Genomic DNA, 25,964 nt, shown 5'->3' with positions numbered 1-25,964 from the left:
AGACTAACTCAAATGGCAAAAGAGGCTCAAAAAGCCAACGAAGATAAGATTGCCTTAAAAAGCCAAATTTGCCAGATGGAAAAAGAATGTCAAAAGTTCACTGAGGAGAATCATTCCTTCAGAATTGGATTGGAGCAAATGGGAGCTCAAAACTTTATGAGAAATCAAGATGCTATTAAACAGATCCAAACAAATGAAAGAATAGAAGGCAATGTGAAATATCTCATTGGAAAAACCACTGACATGGAAAATAGATCCAGGAGAGATAATTTAAAAATTATTGGACTATCTGAAAGCCATGATCAAAGAAAGAACCTAGAAATCATCCTCCAAGAAATTCTCAACCAAAACAGCCCCAATGATTTAGAACTAGAGGGCAAAAGAGAGGTTGCAAGAATCCACTGATCACCTTCTGAAAAAGACCCCAAAAAGAAAACTCCTAGGAATATTATAGCCAGGTTCTGAAATTCCCAATCCATGGAGAAAATACTACAAGCAGCCAGGAAAAACAATTTGAATATTATGGAAACACAATCAGGATAACCCAGGATCTGGCAGCTTCTACACTGAGGGATAAAAGGGCTTGAAATACGATATTCCGGAGGTCAAATGACCTGGGATTAAAACCAAGAATCACATACCCAGCAAAACATAGGATCATGTCTCAGGGGAAATTATGGTTATTCAGTGGAATAGAGGACTTTCAAGTATTCTTTATGAAAACACCAGAGTTGAATAGAAAATTTGACATTCAGATACAAGAAGCATGAGAAGCATGAGAAGGTAAATAGGGAAAACAAATCATAAGGAACTTATCAAAGTTGAACTATTTATACTCCTACATGGAAAAATGATAATTGCAACTGATCAAACTTTTCTTATGAAAATATGTTGTTCTCATGAAAATATTTTCTATGAAAATAGTTGAAGGGAATAGAAATATATATGTCTATATGGGAGGGTATTTGGGCATATGAATAAATATGTCAATATTTTTATATATGTTTACAGGTATACATAGATAGAGGGCACAAGACCAATTTCATAGGAAGGGATGATTCTTAAAAGGTGAAATTAAGAGGTGAGGGAGGAATATAATGATAGGAGATGGGGAGAAACAGAATGGGGTAAACTATCTCATATAGAAGAGGCAAGGGAAAAGGGTTACAATGGAGGGGAAGAATAGGAAGGCAAAAGGAAATGGGTCAACATGTTTTAAATGTTTTTGTTTATTTTTTTCTGATTTTTATTTTTTTTTTGGCTTTTTGGCCTATGATATATTTTTCCTCTTTCTATTTTTATTATTTTCATGACTAACCATGAAACTGAAAGTAACTATAAAATATGGAACTGATTGTCAGGCAGTAGACAGTGGTCTATATGGTGTGATAAAAGGGATGTTGAAAATCATAGTCTTCTTTAGCATAAGTCTTTCAAATCATGAGTATAGTCTCAAGAGAGTCTAGAAGTGATGACAATTCTGAAGAGAGGTAGCTCCTTTACTTAAAAAGAGATAGAATTCTTAGAAGTGTGAATTGAATTGGTGATACTCACCCAGAGGTAATAAATACCTTTCTTTTTTTCTTGACTTCCTCTCCCTGGCAATTATTTTCTAATCTCAAGTTAATATAAAACTAGCTGTCAGTACTAGGTATAGCCACAGAATCCAGTCAGCCTTTGGCGGCTGCTAAGAGGCAAAAGCACTCTCTTGTAGCCTTCCTTTGTCTACATGACAGGTCATAGTAGAAACATTCTAAGAAATGCCTTTGAGCAGCAGGCCTTTTCTTGGTAAGACTCAGATGACTTATTGTGTTGAAGTTGGTCTAATGAAGCATGAAAGCAAAACAACACACAGATTTATCTTATTCATATATAATGTTCATTTCTAAATATTTCCCTCTAATTCTTCTTCCTAATGAGCTATCCTTTGTAACAAAGAGTAAAAGAGGAGGGAAAAATACAGTTTAGTTAAACTAACCAAAACATCAACACATTGGGAAGAACATGAACCATTTCTCTACTACAATTCCCCCACTTTTGAAAGGAAGGGTAACACGTCAACTCTTTTCACTCTTGTTTTGTTGTAATTGCTATTCTTTCTATTTGTGTCAGTGCAGGCATTGTGTATATTGTTTTGTCGTTCTACCTATTTCACTATACATCGTCTCGTATAAGTATGTTGCTAAGAGTTTTTCATAATCATCTTTTATTAAGGCATAGTAATATTCTATTATATTAACATATCACTTTTGCTTAACTATTTCCCAATGATCTCTAATTATTTCTGGCAACAACAAACATTTCAATTTTTGTTGTTGTTTATTCATTGTAACAATTACATGTTTCTTTAAAGACTTGAATATGTGCCTGGCAATTAGGTCTTGGTTAGAAAGGTATGAACGTTTTCAATAAAAATTTTAGCATAATTCCAATTTTTTTTTGCTAAGCTAGTTGTCATCTCTATCAATAATGTATTAGTATGTTGTCCTTTGTGTAGCTCTTCAATAATTGATATTTTTTTAATCCTGTCAGTCACCCTGACTGATTTAAGGATGAAGGGAATCATGAGTTGCTTTGATATGAATTTCTCACATTAATGATTTGAAACAATTTTTCATATGATTATAAATAGTTTGCACCAATTTAGTGATATTTTTAACCATTTATCTATTGTAGAATAGTTTTTGCTCTTGCATGCAGATGACTCAAAAGTCTACTTGTATAATCCTAGTTTTTCTTTTTATTACTAATTATATATGAAAAAAAAGAAACATCAGCTTAAATATTGAACTTTAAGTACAAAGTAATCAAAGAAAAAAGGATGTTATGGTCACAGCAGAATGTAATAGAGGAACTCATAATATGTAGTAATGAATTTCTACTTCAAGAAAGCCTATATAATAAATGGCATGCATTGAGCTGTCCATCTTTTCTTCCTTGTAAATTTTGTTTTATTTTTCTCCCTTCCTCCCCCATCCCAATGCTACAATTAAGTGCAGATATATTTATATATAGATAAATACATACACATACATATATACACACACATATATATGGACACACACACACACACACACATATATATATATATATATATATATTGCTTAACAAATTCTACTACTGATCTTTATTTTTATATTTATGCACATCTCTTATTCCCTACCCCTCCTAACTCCTCTACTTCACTTTTACCTACTACCTTGCCCACCTTTTACTTAACCTACCCCTCCACCCATTCCTATGAATCTAAACACTCATCTATACCCCTTTTTGACCTATTCTTTCAACCTCTAATGGTCCCTCCCTTATCCTCTCAAGGATCCTTCCTTTATCCTCCCATTTCCATTAATCTAAACACCTTTCTATACCCACCTTTAACCTATTCCCTCACCATCTCCTCTAGAGATTCTTCCATTATCCTCCCCCATCCCTATCACCTTTGCATTTTTCTTTCTGTATTTAGAGTACATATATATGCATATGTGTGTGTACACATGTATGTATGTATGCATGCATGCATACATGCGTACATGTATTGTTCTCTCTTGAACCTATTCTTCATTAAAGCAGGTTTCTAGAACTAGCAACCCTGCTCCCCCATCTAATTACTCTGTCGGTTCTTTTCACACTGCATTTGTATAAGACAATTACATTTTTTTTAACTGTACTTAAATGGTTTTACTTTTTAAACTATTATCATACTTAGGTGTACCCCAAACTTTCTTATGCACAACTAATTTCTCATAACAACCTTAGATATATGCTTTACATTTTTCATGCATAAAAGATAGTCTGTCCTTATTGAGTCCTTTGTATTCAGTCTTTGATATGTACTTCATATTTCTCTTGACTCTTGTATGCAAAATCCTCTATTAAGTTCATTAAAAAAATTCCTGAGTCTGACAATTTGTTAAATGGCCATTTTTTTTCTCAATCACAATTATACTCAACTTTGCTAAGTATGATATTTTTGGCTGGGTCCCAGTTCTTTTGCTCTTTGATATATAGTGTTCCAAAATCTGTATTCTTTTAGTGTTACCACTGCTAGGTCTTGTATGATTCTAGTTGTTGCATCTCAATATTTAAATTGTTTTTTTTCTTATTACTTGTAATATTTTATCCTTTTGGAATTTTGAGTATAATGTTGCTGTGAGTTTTCTTCATAGAAACTCTTTCAGGTAGTTATCACTTATTTTTTTTTCTATTTTTACTTTCTTCACTTGTTCTAAGGCTTCAGGATAATTGTATTTAATTATTTCTTGTATTACTGTATCAAGATTCTTTTTCTGATCATAACTTTTAGGTGTTCCAATGAGTCTTATGTTTTCTCTTTGGTGTCTGTTCTCCAGATCAGTTGTCTTTAGTTTTTTGGCCTTTAAAATTATTTTTATTGTAAATTTAACAATTATCAATAAACATTTCAAGGCATATACATACAGGGAAGAAAAAACTTAACTTCTATAGAATTTGATTTTTTCCTGCTCTCTTAAAATTTTACTTTATTTTGAGTTTAATTTTAATTTTGTGTCACTTTAGTAACTTAAAAATGTTTAAGTCTGTGATTCAGATCAAATCATAGATGGAATGCTTATCAATTTCATGAATAATATAAATCTGAGAAGACTAGTTAAGATGTAGGTTTACAGAATGGAAATCTGAAATGATCTCAACAAACTGGAACAGTGGTCTAAATTTAATAAGAAGAAAATTTAATAGAATTAATGTAAAATTTTACACTTAGGTTCAAAAAAACAACTTAATTAGTATAAGGTGGAGGGAGACATGGCTAGGTAGCAGCTCATATGAAAAAGAACTGAGAGTTTAATGGATTGTACCCTCAATGTCAGCTTTCTCTATGTGTCAGCTTTATTATTACAGTCAACTTTATCTGTGATAAATACTATCCTAGATTTTGTTGAAAGGAAGTAGTCAGATGATGAGGGATGCTAGTCCTACTGGACTCTTTCCAAGTCATACTACATCTGGATTAAATTCTGAGTCCATTATAAAATGGATATTGATAAGCTGAAGAATATTCAAAAAAAGTGAATAGGATGGTGAAAGCCTTGAAAAGTCAAACTATAATATCGAAGAAAATTGGCTCCTTTACTCTATAGAAGATAAAATTTAAGGGGGCCATGATGTTGTGCCTTGGATATTTGAAGAGCTGTTATTTAGAAAGGGGATACAATTCATTCTGTCTTCCTCCAAAGGACAATACTTGGAGCAATAGGAGAGGGCTGCAGAAAGTCATTTTTAATCTCTAAAGAAAAATTGCCCCAGACTTGGAAGTTATCCCAATTGGGAATGCCGTGTCTCAGGAGGTATGTATTTCTTCCTGCTGGAAGTCTAATGCAAGTCAGATGACTGCTTATTGGGGATGTCCTAAAATGATTCCAATTTGTGTGTGAATTAGTCTAGATGGCCTCTGAGGTCCTTTCCAAATCTTGAGATTCTGCGATTCGATGACTTCAAAGCATCATTAGGTTCATGCATTACTCTTCATGCTTCTCTTGAACATTTTATTTGAAAGTCAATTGTTTCATTCAGCTCTGGTCTTTTCATCAGATGATATAGAAATATTTTTCCCTGAAATATTATACTCAGTTTTGTTGGATAGGTGATTCTTGGTTTTAATCCTAGCTCCTTTAATCTCCAGAATATCACACTCCAAGCCCTCTGATCCCTTAATACAGAAGCCGCTAAATCTTGTGTCATCCTGATTGTGTTTCCACAATATGTGAATTGTTTCTTTCTGGCTGCTTGAAAAATTTTCTCCTTGATCTTGGAACTCTGGAAATTGGCTACAATATTCCTCAGAGTTTAACTTTTGGGATCTCTTTCAGGAGGTGATCAGTGAATTCTTTCAATATCTATTTTACCCTCTGGTTCTAGAATATCAGGGCAGTTTTCCTTGGTAATTTCTTGAAAGATGATGTCTACGCTCTTTTTTTGATCATGGCTTTCAAGTAGTCCAATAATATTTAAATTATCTCTCCTGCATCTATTTTGCAGGTCAGTGTTTTTTCCAATGAAATATTTCACATTGTCTTCTATTTTTTCATTCTTTTTTTTTCTTTTTTACATAATTTCTCTATTTGCCATAAAGTCATTAGCTTCCATTTGCTACTTTCTAATTTTTTTTAAGCAATTGGAGTTAAGTAACTTGCTCAATGTTACATGACCAGTTATTTCTGGGTGTGGTGCTAAGTATCTGAGCCCGGATTTGATCCCAGGTCATCCTGACTCTGAGGCCAGTGCTCTTACTCACTGTGTCACCTGGCCACCCCTCCTTTCTAATTTTTAAGGAATTATTTTCTTCAGTGAAGTTTTGGATCTCCTTTTCCATTTGGCCAATTGTATTTATTAAAGCATTCTTCTCATTGTTTTTTTTAAATTACTTTTGTCATTTGGGTTAGTCTAGTTTTTTGTTGTTTTGCTTTATTTTTTTGTCAAGGGGGTGGGCAGGGCAATTGGGGTTAAGCGACTTGCCCGAGGTCACACAGCTAGCATGTGTTAAGTGTCTGAGGCTGGATCTGAACTCAGGTCCTCCTGACCCGAGGGCTGGTGCTCTATTTACTGTGCCACCTAGCCACCCCTGGGTTGGTCTAGTTTTTAAGGTGTTATTTTCTTCAGCATTTTTTCTGTCACTTTTAGTAAACTGTTGATTCATTTTTCATGATTTTCTTGGATCAGTCTCATTTCTTTTCCTAATTTTTCATTTACCTATCTTACTTGATTTTCAAAATCATTTTTGAGTTCTTCCATGGCCTGGGACTAATTTATATTTTCTTGGAGACTTTGGATGTAGGATCTTTGACTTTGTTGATTCATCTGTTTTTTTATGTTGACCTTTTTTTGTCACCAAAGTAAGATTCTATAGACTGATTTTCCCCCTGCTTTTTGTTCATTTTCCTAGCCAATTACTTGACTCTTTAGCTCTTCATTAAGGTAGATCAGTGTGAAGGGTGTACTGTCCCAAGCCTAAGGGGTTATGTATAGCTATTTTCAGAGATATTTCTAGGGACCTGTAAATTTTCAGTTCTTCCAAGATTGTATGATCAAAGGAGAGGTGTTTACTCCTTTCTTGGTCTGTGCTTTGGTCTGCAAGTGACCACAAACTCTGTTTCCTGCCTTGGTACTGTGAGGAGGATTCCTTCTCCACTGCCTCTATCAGCTCTGCCACTCCAATGTTCTTTTTTACCCCAGGATTGCTACCCAGGACTACAACCCAGATTGAAGCAGAGGTAAAGAAAGATAATCTTGCCTCAGTGCCAGCAAAGAGATCATAGTAATCACTCTCTGATAAGCAGCTTGATCCCACTGTCTATGGGCAGGGATCACCAGCAGCAGCCACTGCACTGCCACCACCACTGCTGCTTCCACTACCAACCTGGGGCTATGTACAGGGGTGGACCTTGCTCTTCTCTCACCCAGATCTGACAGACCTTTCCTACTGACCTTTTTTCCCCAAAAAATTTATTTTCGACTCAAACACTGGAAGATAAATACAGAATAAAGAAACAAAAACATATCACAACTTAAATATTGGAACTTAAACACAAAGTTAGAAAAGGGGGGAGCATGTTTTTTTGCATTTCAGAACATAAAAGAGGATTCAAAATATTTAACAATAAATTTTCATTTCAAAAAAGCCAAAATGATAAATGAAAATCATGTTGAGAATTGTCCATCATTGCTTCTTTTTGAGTTTTCTTTTGTTCTTTGCTGTGCACTTTTTTTACTTTGTTTTCCCCCTCCCCCCACATACCCCTAGAAGGCTACAATAACATTTAAATATGCTTCTGTATATCTATAGATATATAAATAAATATATACATATATTCATGCATATATAGACATATAGTTTAGTAAACCTAATCTATTCCTAATCTTTGTTTTTCATGTATGATTATATTACTTGTACTTCTACCCACTACTTTGCCCTCTTATAACTTGCCTACCCCCCTCCAAGGATGCCTCCCTTATGCTCTCATTCCCATGAAGCTAAACACCATTCTATGTCCCTATTTTATCTATTCCCTCACCCTCCCCTCTATAGATCTCTCCCTTGTCTTCTCCCCCCCCATGCCCCTACAGCTTTATTTCTTCTGAATTTAGAAGACTTTTATACTGTGTTTATATATATATAGTTCCCTTTTAAACCCATATCCTATGAAAGTAGGTTACCAGATTATTAGGTTACTAATTCCTTTGTATCAGTTCTTCCTTTTGCAACTCAGAAACCTACTTTTTAAATCTGTCCCTAAATGCTTTTTCTTTTACAATTCATATCATTCTCAGGTTTACCTCAATCTTTCTTATAAACTAGCTAATTATTAATAAGAATCTTAGACATAAGTTTTACGTTTTACATATATAAAAAGTAAACAGTGTGTCCCTATGAATCCCTTATAATCAGTCTTTGTTATGTGACTTATATTTCTCTTGATTTTTATGTGTTGAATCTTCTATTAAGTTCAGGATTTTTTTAAACAAATTCTTGAAAGTTGGAGAGTTTATCAAATATCCATTCTTTTTTCATTCAAGATAATATTTAACTTTGCAAAGTATGATAATTTTAGCCAGAGCCCCAGTTCTTTGGCTCTTCAATATGTTGTTTTCCAAAATCTGCATCCTTTAATATCTTCCGCTAGGTCTTCTGTAATTCTAATTGTGGCACCATGTAATAATAATGGACATTAAAGATCCCCCTGTATTGGCCTAGTTTTTGGTTTGATTGTGTTAAAACCCAGAGCTTGTGAATCCCATTTGTTGGATGGACTTTTTGATGTGAAAAGAGAGGGCTGAACTGGGATGAGCTGGTGACATAAATTTAGAGAGACACAAGCAAAGAGAGATGCAGAAGAACTTTTTGGAAGCAGCACCTTGGAGGCAGAGAGAGACTGAGAGGATTGCTGAGGGCCACTTTGAATTGCCTAGGACTTTTGAGAGCTGCTACCCAGAGCTGCCAATGACTGAGGAGACATGGCTGTTGTGCTGGTACTTTGTCTGTCTGTTTTGATGTTGTTTTTCCAGATTTGTCCACTGGTGAAAGACAGTCCTGTTGTTGCAGAGGTGTTGGTACCTTGCTGTTGGTTCAGAGCTCCTGAGACTGTTCTGCAGACAGAGAGTGAATTCTGTCCACTGGTAAAGGACAGTGCTGTTGTTACAGAGGTTTTGGAATCTTGCTGTTTGTTCAGAGATCCTGAGACTGTTCTGCAGACAGAGAGTGAATTCTGTCCACTGGTGAAAGACAGTGCTGTTGTTGCAGAGGTTCTGGAACCTTGCTGTTGGTTCAAAAGCCATGAAGAAGGATTTTCTTGTTGTATGTTTACAGAAATCCTGGAAGAGGGTTTTGCTAATGTTTTGAGGGGTCCTAGGACTGTTCTGAAGACAGAGAATGAATTAATGAAGACACTGGCAATGTATATTGTGGCCTTGCTAAGCTTTGTCTCCCAAGAAACAAAGATTGCTGAGACCTTGCCTTGGGGCAAGATGAAGAAAAGACCTCTCTTTGGATATTAAATGCTGTGCTTAAGCTTGTTGTAACTCTGGGGTAGATTCAATTGTAATCCAAGGGTGGGGAACTTTTGACTTTTTGTGTTCTGTGATTAAATAAATGAATGTACTTTACTTATGATTGGAAACTAATCTCCATTTGAGAAGAGGGGCTTTGTGATGGACTAAATGAATGTACAGCCTAGGGATGGAGTACTATTTAGAAGAGGGACTTTTTTATTGATTAAATGAATATAATTTCCAGGGGTGGGGTAATACTTGATTAAATCACACTTGGTAAATGCTGTATTTTGAATTATCCTATATGTTGATTCTCTCTGTTCTTAATTTGTCACTGAATAAAATGGAGAGAACCTATGCTGGTATTTTGAACCTTGGGAAGTTGCCTTTGCTTTACATTACACACTATCATGTTTAAATTGTTCTAATCTTGATGCTTTTAAAATTTTTAACTTGAGCTGAGGGTTTCAGAATTTGACTATGATATTCCTATGAGTTTTTCTAATAGGGTATCTTTTAAGTGGTGATCAATGGATTTTTTTCCATTTCTACTCCCACAGCCAACCTCTCCCCACCCCATTCAAAAGCTTCAAGACAATTGTTTTGATTATTTCTTGTAATATTGTATCAGCATTCATTTTTTAACTATAAATTTCAGTTAGTTCAATTATTTATATATTTTCCCTTCTTAATCTAGTCTACAAATCTGTTGTTTTTCTTATATTTTTTCCCTATTCATATTTTGATTAATCATTTCTTGATTTCTTATAATTTCACTGGCTTCACTTTGCCCAATTCTAATTTTCAGGGTCTCATTTTCTTCCTTAAAATTTTGGATCTCTTTTTATAATTGGTTGACTTTCTTTTCATACCCTTCTTGTATTTCTTGGCTTATTTTTATTTTCTTTTTTAGTTTTTCCTCCATTTCTGTCATTTGACTTTTGAAGTTTTCTGAAAGATCTTCCATGAATTCTTTTTGGTCAGATGTCAATTTGACATTACTCTTTGTTTGTATCTTTACTTCAATATCCTCCTCTGAAAATAAACCACATGCATCTCTGTTATCATAATAGGTTTCTGTGGTTGGATTCTTTCTCCTTTGCCTATAAATTTTTTATGGTAATAGTTTAATAATTTGTATTCATCTGTATCCCTGGGGTATGTGAAATTGTGCATCTTGTCCTCAATCTTCTGTTCTTGACTCTGGCCTGAAACCAAAGCCAAACCTTCAGTCTCCTGTGAGTGCCCACAGCCAGCGGCTTTCTGCCTCACTTCTTCTGCAATCACCTGGCATGTCCTGGTTCCTTTTAACCTCCACCACTCTGTGCAGCACAGCTGGGTCTGGCATTCCTTGTCAGCAGATGTTCCCTCACTCTTGCTGGGCTCAAATGCCCAACTCCCCTCACTATCCCAGGTATAAAAATTCCATTGGCTGGGACCAAGGCAGGCTCTCCAACCAACTAACCCAGGGCTTGTTGCTTCTTGTTTAAGAGGCTAGCCACTTTCTGTCAAAAATGAGATCTAGATTGGAGGTGTTTACTCTTCAAAGGGACCAAACATCATCCTGGAATTTTTCTTCTGATCTTTTAAAATTGTCCAAGGAGGATCTCATGCCCCTGTTTTTATATATCTCAACCCACCCTGTGTTCACTCTCAGGAGCTATTTTAACTCTTCTTGTGAGGGAAAATCTTGAGAGCTTGGAATTGCCTGGCATACTCTGTCATCTTCCCAGAATCCTCTCCTCAGCCCTAGTTTTTCTTATGAGATATAGCTAGTGATCTCCAGCTACTTACTAGAAATCCTATCATCATTTAAAACTTGACAGTATGTCAAAATTCAATTCATCATGCCATCCCAACCCCTTTATCATATAAGCATCCTTATTTGTGTCCAGAGCACCACTGTCATTCTATTTTCCTTAGTTCACAACTTTTCTGTTAGCCCTATATGTATAATCAGTGACCAAATTTTTTTGTTTCTACCCTAAAGAACATAGAACAGTTCCTGGCACATAGTAGATGCTATATATAAATGTTTATTCCCTTCATTTCTTCCCTTCACAATAGCACTTATGTCTATACCCTTCTTTCTTCTCACATTTCAGGTCCTCATCACCTCTTGCCTGGATCACTGCTCAGTGGCTTCTGGATTGGTCTCCCTGCCTCAAATCTTTCACTTTTGTCAACACAGCCTTCCCATATCTTCCAAGGAATTTTCTGAAGTGTAAGTATCACCATGTCATTTCCTTGTTTATATTTTTTCTATTGTTTAGTATCAAATTGTTCTGGTAATTATGAAATTGTAATTTGGGCACTGACACTTAGGCAATTATTTTCCTTTTGATTTTGTTAATAATCTCTTATTTTGTTGGTGGAGTCAAAAAAGTGCAGTAGCAGGAAGAAGTACAGTGAAGTTATACTGCCCAAACACTTCCAAGGAGATTGAGAAAATATACCAGCCCAAATCTGGATGAATAAGTCCCAGAAAAATACTTCTGGGTCTTTTGTTCATACCAGGTCTGCATAGGGAGACAGATAGAGAGGCCTAGGGACACTTAAAGCAGTATTTGGACAGAAATATGCCACTCAGAGAACTCCAAAGCAAGGAAGAGGCCATGAACAAGGCAAAAGGGGTTCCTATGTCAATACTGGAGCACTGCCACAGGAACAAGTTCCACTCATTGGTTCTGTTGCCCACTATCCAGTTCTTTGTCACAGATTCAGGGTGGACTAACAAAATGAGGAAATGTCTGTGACTATGGGTGATGCTCTGCTATAAGAAGAAGTCACATTCCATAAGTAGTGTGTCAAGAGAAGTGAAGATCAGAAGCAAGTAGAATGAATGTGACTCATATCAGAGGAGTATGGGAGGAGGGGGGATTGTTAGAAGTTCCAACTTCCAACTCTATATAAAACCTGCAAAGGAAGAACCAGTGTAGGAATCCCAGACCAAAGCTGAGCCTGTAGGTGCTTCATGCTGAATAAGCAGAGGTTGACAGCTGGCTAAAAATTCCTGTGTCTACTGGCAATCTACTCTTGCTCAGATCCACAAAATTTGAAAGAAAGAATGGTAAGAATGCTTCTTTGGCTTCTTTGGTGTCATTCAAAAGCTGGTTCGAATAATACACAGAAAATTATACTGGGGGGTACCTCAATGTATCCCTTTCATGCATAGGCAAATCTCACCAAAAAGAAAAATCAGCAACAGAGAGATAAAGGACTTGAATATATTTTTAGAAAATGTAAGTATCCTAGGTGTTTGGTGATTATTGAATGAGAACAGAAGGTAATATATGTATATATGCATTTATGTATGTGTACTTTGGCAGCGGTTGTATATTTTATATATATATATATATCTATATCTATATATATATCTATATATATATATCTATATATATATATATATATATATCTATATATATATATATCAGAATCCACCCAAACAAAAGCCATTATAAGATAATCATCAGAAGAGACCCCTTGATGAGTAAAAAGATTATCTTTGACTGTGATTGTGACAAGGCATAAATCAGATATAATATTTTTATTTATTTATTTTTTAATTTTAGTTTTGAAATTCTTTGCTTCCCTAAAGCCTCTTTCACATATATTGAAAAAGCACATAATTTATTAACAATTATACATGTGATATGATATAACTCATGTTTCTACATTGGCCAATTCTCAAAAATTAGCAAGAAAAATAAAGTGAAAAAATATACTTCCATTTCAATTCAGAGTTTTTAGTTGTCTCTCTGGAGATGGATAGCAATTTTCATCATGAGTCCTTCAGAATTACTTGGATAATTGTATTGATAAGAGCAAATAAGTCTTTTGCAGATAACCACCATTATAATATTGTTGTTCCTGTGTACAGTGATCTTCTGGTTCTTCTCCCTTCACTATGCATCAGTTCATACAGATTTTCCCACATTTTCTGAAAACATCCTACTTGTTATTTCTTACATAGTATTTTACTTACATAGTGGTATATGATAGTATTCCATTACAATCATATACCACAACTTGTTCAGCAATTTGGGAATTGATAGGCATAATCTCAATTGCCAATTTTTATAAGATTTTTAATTTAAAGTTTTGAGATCCAAATTCTACTCCTCCCTCCCTTCTTCCCCTCCCTGCTCCCTGAGACAGTAAGCAGATATATGTTATACATATGCAATTATGTAAAGCATTCCCTTATTAGTCATTTTGTGTAAGAAGACATGAATAAATGAAAAAAAGAAAGAAAGGAAGGAAATGAAAAATAGCATGCTCCAGTCTCTAGTCAAACAATATCAGTTATTTCTCTGGAAGTGGATCCTATGCTTCATCATTAGTCCTTTGGGATTGTACTCAACCATTTTATTGCTCAGAATATAACTAAGTCATTCACACATAGCTAAGTTGATGATCTTACAATATTGCTATTACTGTGTACAACATTCTCTTTCTTCTGTTCACTTCACTACACATCAATTCATGTAAGTCTTTCCACATTTTTTTCTGAAATCATCCTTTTTATCATAATTTCCATTTTTTGATACCACAAAGAACTGCTATAAATACTTTTGTATATATAAGTCCTTTTCTATTTTCTTTGATTTCTTTGGGATATAGATCTAGTAGTGGTATTGTTTATTCAAAGATATACACAGAATCCCTATGGGCATAGTTCCAAATTGTTCTCTACAATGGTGTAATGAGAATGTAAATTTATGCTGTTGTCATCTTTCTAAAAATGGAAATGTAAGATCTTCCCTGCCTCTAGGCCATTTGATAGGCTTAAATGCACCTGGAACCTCTGGCTGGAGGTTTGTTTTTCAGGAGATACTTTGTGATTGGGCAGTGGGGTCAAGAGGGTTGTTACATTCTCTGAGCCAGGACAGGGCTATATAAATTCTGATGTGAGGCTTTGTTTTGGGGCTCACTTTGAGAAGTGTTGTTTGATTTGACCAGATAAGACTCTGAGTAGCCGTTGAGAGCCCCCCAGCTTTGAAAAACCGAGATGTTGATGCTTTCCTCTCTGGTAACTGACTAGGTATGGATGTAATGGTTGGACAGTTGGAGGCTTGTCTGCTGATATGTTTGTTTCTCTGTCTTCTTGTAACTTCTGTTTGTAACCTCTGTATACTCTGATGTTCAGGGTGCTGACTTTTTCCTCTGAACTAGGTAAATGACATGTTTGATTAAAGCAAGATTGTTAACCCACTTTGAGTTGCTTTCTTTTAGAAAAGCAGATCCAAGAATCTGTATAGGCAGCCACCCTGGGTATGCTGGAGTGCTTGACACTAATACACTGATTTATTTCCATGCATCATGTCATGATACACTTCAAAATAAAACTTTTGGAGAATAACTCAAAACAAATCAAACTGTTTAAATGGAAAGGACACCAGATATGGAGTCAGATCACCTGGGTTGAAATTTAGATATATCTAGTTACCAACTGTTTGACAATGGCTGCAGTTTCCTCATCTTCAAACCTTAAGGAGTTGTAATATGTTGGCTCAAAGAACCCTTCTAGTTCTATATCTATAATCCTATGATACATAGTAATTTAAAAACTAATAGATCAAATGTTTATCATTTCTACTATTTACAAATAAGAGTCAAGTCTGTGATAAATTATTGAGAATGGAATAAAATGGAGACTCACAAAATATTAGAGTTGGAAGAGACCTTAGAGATAACTCATTCTAAACGATCTCTGAACATCATGCATGAGAATGTAATTTTATTTCTGTAGTAAATGAACAAGGGTGTTACTCAAATTATGAAATATTATTATAGAAGAGATTTCAGGAGGTAATTGATGAATAATACAAGAACTCTTGAAGATTAAATTCATAAGTGCCATTTTTAATGTCACTGGTACCTAAAATTATTTCCATAAACAGATATTAAATAAAAATTGAAGAAAATTTTGGCCTGATTTTAATGTTTTAGATTTTTTCTGATAATGATAAAGAATTGTTGAGGAATCCAAATGACCCTCAGAGCTACTAACAAATTTTTAAATTAGTGAGTAATCCTCACCTTTCACATCCTATGAAAAAACTCAGGGTATTTATGATAGAAAAGTTGGTTGTGTTTTAACATCTGTAAATCTTTATAGGAATGATGCAGAACACACACATGTTTTGAAGATTGTTGATAAGTCAAAAGATATGGATAATAACAGTGGAATACATTTTGCTTGTTTGTTTTTAAGAGAGTGAGAAAACAACTAACAGAAGTTATTTCATCCTTTGATTCACTTATCAAAAAGATGATTACCTTATCATATTGTTTTCATATTATCATATCATATCATTATCATTTCCCTATGATCATACGTGAGCCAGTATGAGCAAGGGAATAAATACATAGAGTCAGGCTCTAGTTCTATGACTGGATTAACTAGAAATGAGGATATGAATATCAATCAATCTCTCTAGGCCTCGGTTTCTCTATGCTTATTTTGTTGTATTGGACTTAACCTCATGCTCTATATAATCAAATTTTAATCCCTCTCATTTCATTATGATCTAGCTGACTTGTCTTCATCTTTTATAAAAGAATAGTATGAGCTATTTTTTAAATGCATTGTTGTATATTCCCTTATTGCATTGGGGTCAGTACAAAATGTCTTTAATAATTCTACCTTTTGAAAATCCATGATTTTTTTTAACCTAATGGTTAATTATTGTAAGAGTTCTGTGAACAGATGAGGAATATAAATAATCTTTTCTTCTCCCATTCAATAAGAATCAAATATCTATTAATCTATCCACTATAAAATTCATTTTCAAGTCCTTAATTTTCTTATTTATTTTTTACTTTGCTTGTTTTCTTTCTTCTTTCTTTTATTCTCTGTACCTAATAAAGGTCCACTTTTTCAGAATAATTCATTTGATTCCCTGAATGATGACCATGGAAAGTATTTTCTTTTCATGTCTTTCACTTCTTCAAGGAGAGAGTCCAGCCTACATTTAGATAAAAGTCACTTATCCAACAATAGAAATTCAAACACTGTACATTCACTCTAAAATGTCCAATTGTCTCCTTCATGGTAGAGATACACATCCTTATTTTTTTGTACTGCTTCTAGGTATATATACCACAATGCTGAAGCACCCCACTAAGACATATTTAGCTTTCTATCCTCTCTTAATAATCTAAGGGCCATACACACTTCTTTTCTTTTAATAATAAATGTTTATATATGCATGCATATACTCGTGCACATGTATGTATACACATGTGTGTATGTACATATGTACCTATACATGTTTGTGTATATAAAGAGACATAGACACATAACACTTCTCCCTCCTTTATTTTCCTCTTTATTACTTATTTGTTTCACTAGTTTCTATATATATATATATGCATTTATAAGTATGTATATAAATACATATAAATGTATGCATGTGTGTATATGTATATGTGCGTATCCACCTTACTTTAGTTTTTCTCTTTATCGCTTATTTGTTTCACTAATTTTACTATTTTGATTACTTAGTAATTTACTTTGTCAACTTATTTTATCTATTAGTTGGTTTTATTTACCCCTTTGTACTTTCCCTAGGAAAATTACTTCTGTTTTTTTCTTTTCCTGTAGTCTTTCTTTTCAGGCCCTTACTCCTCAATCCTAACTTTTTTTACATTGTATCTTCCTTCAAAGAGAATCCTTTCTTTATCTTCCTCAGATAAAGTTATTGTCAGGCAGTTCATCCTCAAGTATCATAATTTTTTCCTCTCACAAATTTAGTTTTGGTCTTCTTCACAACAATGGGCTCCACACACACACACACACACACACACACACACACACACAAATCTTCTTAATTTTTTTTCTCCCTTTTATAACCATGAAAACCCAGACTCTTCTATAGTCTTTGTATCATCTCTTACATAGAAGATAAAATAGAATCTGGAGTAAAAAATGTGTTTGCTTTAATTTTTCCTGAATTTGTCAGAAAGTATTCCTAATTTCACATACCTGAATTCTACCTATGCTGCTCTTTACAAGTATGAACCCCTCTAAATCACCTCAAAATTACCTTCTCCTTATTCAACCCAATTCTTTATCTCTTTTTTAGTAGCTTCTACTAGAACTGTCTTTTTTTCCCACTAGGAAGTTAGAAAAATCTTCTTAATGCTAGTGAAGTGGCTAATTAATTAATACTAGCTGATTCAGGAGGTATATGTTGGTGGTGGTGGTCATTAACAATGGAATTTTTAGAAAAGGATACTTAAGTATAATTTAGGCGTTATAAGGGACATTTTGATTTTTTTTCTATAAGGCTACTTGGTGAACCATGTCTAAATTGGTACCTGCGAGAAAAAAGAAGATGCCTTTTAATTGCTACCTATTTTCAGTATCTCTGATAAAAAGATGAGAAACTGCTTAGTATATGTGGAATCATGCTACCTATTAGATAACTTTTTTTGTTCATCCTAAAAATATAAATGCTGAAGTGGATTGCTTAAAAAGATTACATTACCTTTTGAGTTCAAAACAATATTCTGAATAATGGCCAGGGAGAGCTGATAGTTATGTGATGGTTTCAGTTTCAGATAAATATTACAGTTGACATTTTTTATTCCCTGTGTCATAAATAAGAATTAATGATAGTCCAAAAGGCAACTAGGAAATAAATCTTTTAAATAGTTCATGTAGCCCATATAGCACTCAGCTCTAGAAATTATAGATTATGATGCAGAATTATATACATTTATTAGACATGCCACAACTGATCACATCAATGAATTTGCTATTGTCTTTTTCATGCCAACAAGGTTACTGAAATATAATAAGGTGAATTAAGGCTTGAGTTAGCATCTTTATTACCCTTTCCTGATTCTTCCATTTAAAGGTTTCTATTGATAGGCAGAATTTTATTTTTTTTCTTGTAAAAATACTTTATGAGATGCTACATAATACAAGATGGGCTTTGTCATTTGTATCAGTATAAAAAAATTATTACTAATCTTTGGTTAAAACTAGACAAACTATGCAAATTGTATAATGTAACAAATATTTTATAGTACAATATAAATCATGACATATTTTGTAACATATTGTAATTTATAGCATAATATAATCCTAAAAAGAATAAGGATGACTTCCATAAAATGTTCTGTTGTTATCTTACATAACTGAATTATGTGGATTTGAAAAATACAAGCTAAATTCCAGCCATTTATAGCTATATTATGCACTGAAAATATTTACAAAAATAACTATTCCCAATTTACATTTTTAATTCAAAAAGCTAAGAAAGTAAATTTTGATAATGAAATCTTGGGAAAATCCCTTATCAGAATTGTAGAAGCTCAGGGTAGAGAGGTATCTTATGTGGAATGTACTATTTCCCACTTCAGCCCACTACTTTTCTGACAGTTTATCATGGGGAAAGGTTTAGTTCACCTAATATTAAATTTACTTCTTCATAATATTTCTTATTGCTTCTAATATTGGCCTCTGAAACTAAGCAGAATAACATAAAAAAATACTTGTATGTATATGTTGCCTACCTACTTCAAATGTAGTGTATGAGGTAAAAGTCTAACTCATTTTGTTTTTGCATGCCGAACACTTAGAACTGTTCCTCACTATATTGGTTTATTAATAAATAAATGCTTATTGGTTAAGTGATTTATTGAAATATTTAACTTTACTGGATTTCCATTTTTGCATAAAATAATTTAGATATGGATGCTATCTAAAGTAACTGCTAGGGGGCAGAGTCAAGATGGTGGAATAGAAATAGGATTTCTGCAGGGTTCTGGCTTCCACCTCCTCCAATTCATTTAAAGGGTGACTCTGAACAAACTTTGGAGCTACAGAACCCACAAAATGACAAAGAGGAGCTAACTGCTGCTGAGGACAGCCTAGCAGGCCAGCAGGAAGTGCAGTACTCTGGGAGCCGAGACCAGCCCTGCAGGAGGCCAAGGGCAGCCACAGCCAGCCATCAGCTGGTAGGAATTCAGATCACCAGCAGCTGTGGCAGTTTCCAGAATTATCAACACATACATGCTAAAGACAAAGTGAGAGGTCAGTGCATTGTGGACTTTGGGATCCTGCAGTTTGGGAGTGCGGTCAGCCTTTATCCCATGGAGGGAGAAGATGCTGAGGCTCTGGTACCCTGCAGCCACTGCAACATAGCAGCTTCAGTTCCTGGCCTGCAGACTGTAGGAGGACCAAGCGACCAGTCTGAGGGGTAATCACTCTTGCTTTAACCTGCTTGGATCTGGATTGAGGTCTAGGGTGGAGGAAATGGGGTGTGAGACAAGCTTGCCAGAGTGTGTGAAGGTTTCAGAGAGGGCACCCAACTAATACCTTCAGCAGCTGAGAAAACCCCAATGACTGGGATGAAGCTCCCCTGTCTGGTAGCAGAGTCCTACTGTGGCAAAAACCCCAAAGCCAAGTAATTGAGTGGCAATATGAGCAAATGAGGGAAGCAAAACAAGCAAAGAAATCCAATTTTACACTCTTATTATGGGGACAAAAAGGGAAAAAAAAGCATGAAACAGAAGGAAGACAGTTAAGTCAGAAGTCCTGCAACAAAAGCTTCAAAGCAAAATACTAGCTGGTTACAGGCCATAGAAGAGCTTAAGAAGCATTTTGAAAACCAAATAAGAGCAGTGGAGGAAAAATTGGGAAGAGAAATGAGAATGATGCACAAAAATTATGAAATGAGAATCAACAACTTGACTGAAGAAAATAACACTTTAAAAATAGACTAACTCAAATGGCAAAAGAGGCTGAAAAAGGCAATGAGGAAAAGAATGCCCTAAAAAGCCAAATATGCCAGATGGAAAAAGAATTTCAAAAGGTTTATGGAGAGAATAATTCCTTCAGAATTAGACTGGAGCAAATGGAAGCTAGTGACTTTATGAGAAATCAAGATACTATTAAACAGACTGAAACAAGTGAAAAAATAGAAGGCAATGTGAAATATTTCACTGGCAAAACCACTGACCTGGAAAATAGATCCAGGAGAGATAATTTAAAAATTATTGAACTACCTGAAAGCCATGATCAAAAAAAGGACCTAAAAATCATCCTTCAAGAAATTCTCAAGGAAAATTGCCCTGATGTTTTAGAGCCAGAGGGAAAAACAGAGGTTGAAAGAATCCACTGATCACCTCCTGAAAAAAGATGCCAAAAAGAAAACTCCTAGGAATATTATAGCCAGGTTCCAGAATTCCCAGATCTAGGAAAAAATACTACAAGCAGCCAGCAACAAACAATTTGAATATTGTGGAAATGCAATCAGGATAATACAGGATCTGACAGCTTCTACACTGAATGATTGAAGTGCTTGGAATATAATATTCTGGAGGTCAAAGGACCTGGGATTAAAACAAAGAATCACCTACCCAACAAATCTGAGTATCATGTTATAGGGAAAATACGATCATTCAGAGTAATAGAGGACTTTCAAGCATTCTTGATGAAAAAACCAGAGTTGAATAGAAAATTTGACATTCTAAAGTCACTTCTAGGGATAAATGTCTGTTTTTATAAAGTCATATGTGTATGTCCTTACATAGAAAAGGCTGATATGAATGTCATAATCAAACTATTAATATCAAAAATGAAACTTAACTTTGTTGCTGCAAGGAAAAACAAAAGTCGATTTTATAATTAGCAAATGGTACTTCATAGTAGAAAGTGAGAAATTTTATTGAATCAATTACTACTTTTTTAAATTAAATTTTCATAAGGTTAAATTTGATAGACCTACATTGTAAAGACTTGTTTTCTTTTCATCATTTACTATATGTATAGTTTAGGAAAATGCCAACAGAAGATAATAACTTGGTACTGATTAACCTTTACCAGGTATAACAGATTCATAACGAATTGAACATAGTTGCCTATAATTCCAAAAGCCTAAGGATACCAAGTACTGAATTAAGGATTTGGTACTGAATAAGAACAACTCCAACAACAAACAAGGGCCTACCAAGGAAACCCCAACGTGTCTATTAGGTTTAAACTAATAGTTTATACTATATTTCCCCTTTCCAAAAAAGCTTTAAAATTAATGCATGAAATAAACAAAAAGGTCACGATATTTTAATAAAGTTTTTTTATGACAAAACTGCTAGTGCCTTCCTTTGGAACTAACTTCTATTTAAACACTTTGTATATGTTGTTCACTCTATATTTTGATTTATATATTTATACATGCGCATGCTATCTCCCTCCTTAAAATGTAAGCTCTTTGTAAGGAGGGAAACTTCATTTTATATAGCTATGTTTCCTGTGCATAGCTCAGTATCAGGGACATAGTGGGAATTTAATACAGGAGTGTTCATATTGGAATGCATAAATAGAGATACTATATATAATAAGAGCTACAAGGAAATTATTAAATGAGGGACAGAAGTGATGATGTAAGATAATATGATTTCAACATAAATAGAGATACTATATTGTAAGGGTTGGGATTTAAAGATCTTCCATGCCCCATTGGACTTGCTGACATAGCAGGAAGGGGCAGAGCAAGAGGAAATGGAAGCCAAGCTAGAGTTCCTGCGGTGGCTGGTGATGGTGGCGACGGCAGCAGCAGCAGCAGAGGCAGCAGCTGTGGCAGCGTGAAGCCCTTTTTGAGTCAGCCAGAATTTCTGCTAAGGACTCCTGCTGAGGACTGCCAGGGGCCGGAGCTGCTGGTAGCGCGCTTCCTGGATGCTGGGAGGTTGCTGTGAGTGGGGAGAGGAGGACCTTTGCCTGAGGTAGCCTGTTCTGTTTTGAGGGCTTGAAAATGTGGGTGCTTTCTACTTTATCTACCTGTGCCAATGTCATAACTACTCTGGTGGCTTTCACTTTCTGGTTTTGGGACTCAGTCTTTTAGTATCTTAATAAATTTTCTAGTTTATTCCCCCATAAGGCAAGCATGATGTATTTTGTGATGGATAATTATATCAGCATATTTGTAATCTCTATAGGCATTGTGAATATGGCATTGCTGATACATTTGGCGACCAGGATGGGATCACAAAATGTCAGCCCTCTATTTGGAAGCAGTGGGGCTTTAGAGGGAGAAATGGCTATTCCAGGATGGGAGGATTTGCCTTATTCCTCTCTAGCCAGAGAATGGGCTAACAGCACAGGTCCCTGTGAAAACTGGGAACCAAGGCTAAAAGAGGGAGAACCTGGAGATTTGGAAAGATGTTTGAAAGCAATACCCAAAGAACCAGGCAAAGAACTGGCAGGAGTGTGCAGGAGAGGCTGGGTGCTGCTAACAAGTTATCGCCTTATGTGTAAAAGTAGGGATAAGCTGCTGAAGGAAAGAGCTCGGATGGCTAGGGAGAAAGCTGGTTTGCCTGAGGATTTTTCTGTGTCACAGTACTCAGAAGAGCAAACTGGAGGGACTCATGTGGTCCAGGAGCAAGCTACTGTTCATATAGCTAAAAGGAAGCAAAAAACTAGCAGAACGAATGTGCATGCAGCTTTTGTACAGGCTGGGCAGAGTTGCCCTGACAGCTTCCAGGAGAATGTGTGTGAGGAGAAAGGAGCAAGGTTAGATGAGGAGTCTTCTAATGTAGAAGCTCTCCTCATATGAAGAAGAAGACAGGAGAACCACCAAGGCAAAACAGAGTCCAGGGAGATAATTGAGGATTTCACTCAACAGGAGATCACTGATATATTGAGTAGATTCACTCAAAGAATGGGGGAGTCTTTAGTGTCTTGGATAGTAAGAATCACTGATGAAGGCGCCGGAGGAATAACACTGTAACTATTGTTTATTCTGGAGAAGATGATTACAAAATTGTACCCTTAAGTCATTTATTCTACTGTGAGTGAGGCTACAATAGTCTTGTTATTGTCTCTTTGCTTCTTCTTGATTTTTTGTTTGTTCACCTTGTTTGTTAGATTTGTTTCCACAGGCTTGGTACCCTCCATCTGTAGATGCCTGATAGCTTAAGCTGAATGTTACCCCCTGTCTGCAACTGTGATGTGTCACCCTTGGACCTGGCATCAAGCATATTAAGAACTGACCTCTCAAATGGGACCCCTTAGGACAGGGACAGATCTACATCCGATTTCAGCAGCAAGTAGCCATAGAAGAAGAGATCTTCACCCCTTACCACAAGATTTTGGGGCCCCATTTGTTTGGGGTGGGGGGGAATGATGGGGAGCTTGTGCTCAAGCCCCACCCTAAAATATGGTTTTCTGTTTTTATTGTGTGCTATTCTTGTTATATTGTTGTGAAATTTTGTTGAAACCAGTTATTCCTACTGTATTTTTGCCAAGTAAGGGACATGAAAGATCTTGGGGCCGAATGTAAGGGTTATGGGATTTAAAGATCTTCCATGGCCCATTGGACTTGCTGACATAGCAGGAAGGGGTGGAGCAAGAGGAAGCGGAAGCCAAGCTAGAGTTCCTGCGGTGGCTGGCGTTGGTGGCGACGGCGGCAGCAGCAGCAGAGGCAGCGGTGGTGGCAGCACGAAGCCCTTTTTGAGTCAGCCAGAATTTCTGCTAAGGACTCCTGCTGAGGACTGCCAGGGGCCAGAGCTGCTGGGAGCACGCTTCCCAGACGCTGGGAGGTTGCTGTGAGTGGGGAGAGGAGGACCTTTGCCTGAGGTAGCCTGTTCTGTTTTAAAGGCTTGAAAATGTGGGTGCTTTCTACTTTATCTACCTGTGCCAATATCATAACTACTCTGATGGCTTTCACTTTCTGGTTTTGGGACTCAGTCATTTGGTATCTTAATAAATTTTCTAGTTTATTCCCCCATATGGCAAGCATGATGTATTTTGTGATGGATAATTATATCAGCATATTTGTAATTTCCATAGGCATTGTGAATATGGCATTGCTGATACATACATATATATATATATATATATATATATATATCTACAAGGAAATTATTAAATGAGGCACAGAAGTGATGATGTAAGATAAAATAACTTCAATTACATAAACTTGAACAACAGCATAAACAGAATTAATGCAACTGGAATTAAAATATTTGGGAAAAGCATTTCAGGAAAGATCTCTGCTAAATCATTTCACCAGCAAACATTTTAAGGGCCAACTCTATGTCAAACAATGTGCTAGGTGCTTAGGGTATAGAGAATGCAGCTATCACCACTTTAAAGGAATTTGAATTCTAGTTAATTTAAATTCCAGTCATCTAAATGACAATGTGTATAGAGTGGTACATCTTGAGTCAATAAGATCTAAGTTCAAATCTAACCTTGGAATCTTACTAGCTATGTGACTCTGTGCATCACTTGATCTCTGTACCAGTTTTCTCATTTGTAAAAGGGGAATCAGAATAGAGCCTAATTCTTAGGGTTGTTGTGAGAATAAAATAAGAAATTTGTAAAGCAATTTTCAGACCATAAGTAGTATATTACTGTTCACTGTTGTTGCTATTGTTACTAGCTCTGTATGACACAAGTGATCATAAATAGATAAATGGTGAATGAATATGAACAAATATTTTTAGTAGAATGAATGCAGGTTATCAATAATTCCATGAACTAATGTTCCAAACTACTATAAACAACAAGTTATAATGAAAGCAAGTCTAAATGTTGTCTTGCCTTTGCACAAAAACTACCAAAACAAAAAATGTCAAATATTGGAAAGTTATGAGAAAGCATACTCACTAATGCATTGTTGATGTAACTCTGAATTACTTCCATCATTTGGGGAAAAAATAAAAAAAATCATTAAAATATAAATGTCATTTGATCCAACAATTATACTACCAGCCACATATTCCAAGAGACCAAAGACAAGAGAAAGATATAGGTCAAAGACAGGAGGAAATATTATGATACCACTTATTAAAGGTAAAAGAATGGTACATGAATATAATGGTTTATTGCTATGATATAAGAAATTATGAGCATGAAGAATTCAAATAACTTTGGGGAAACTTATATGAATTGATGTAGAGTGAAGTGGGGTAAGAGAAAAGCAATTTATTTAATTACTACAGAATGTAAAGGAAAATAACATTGAAAGAATTCAATGCTTTGATCAATGCAGCAAACAATCATGACTTCAGGAAACTCAGCATATAGCATGCTTCTCACCTTAACAGAGAAATGACATATGAGAGGGGTAGAATGAAGCAAACATTTCCAGACTTGCTCAATATGCTTATTTGCTTTATTTACCTTATTTGTTTCAAGTGAGAGTTTCTTTCAGGGTGGGGAATAATGAGAAGTCAGTAAATACTTATTAAGCTCCTATAACATAACAAGCATTGTGCTAATGTTAGAATTCCTACCGTATGGAATTCTCAATTTGATGGATGAGTCAATGAACAAAAATATATGTACAAATTAGATGCATAAAAGATAGTTAGGAAATAAATCAAAGGAGGAAATCACTAGAATGAAAAGGCCTTGGAAAAGGCTTCCTCCAGAAGATAGGGTTTTAGTTGGGCCTTAAAGAAGATGAGGAAGTCAATAGGCT

Source organism: Petaurus breviceps, unplaced genomic scaffold, assembly GCF_028583685.1.
Source record: "Petaurus breviceps papuanus isolate PSGF00001 unplaced genomic scaffold, PetGlider_PUasm1.0 38, whole genome shotgun sequence".
Classification (NCBI taxonomy): Eukaryota; Metazoa; Chordata; class Mammalia; order Diprotodontia; family Petauridae; genus Petaurus; species Petaurus breviceps.
Note: the sequence above shows the minus strand (reverse complement) of the source record.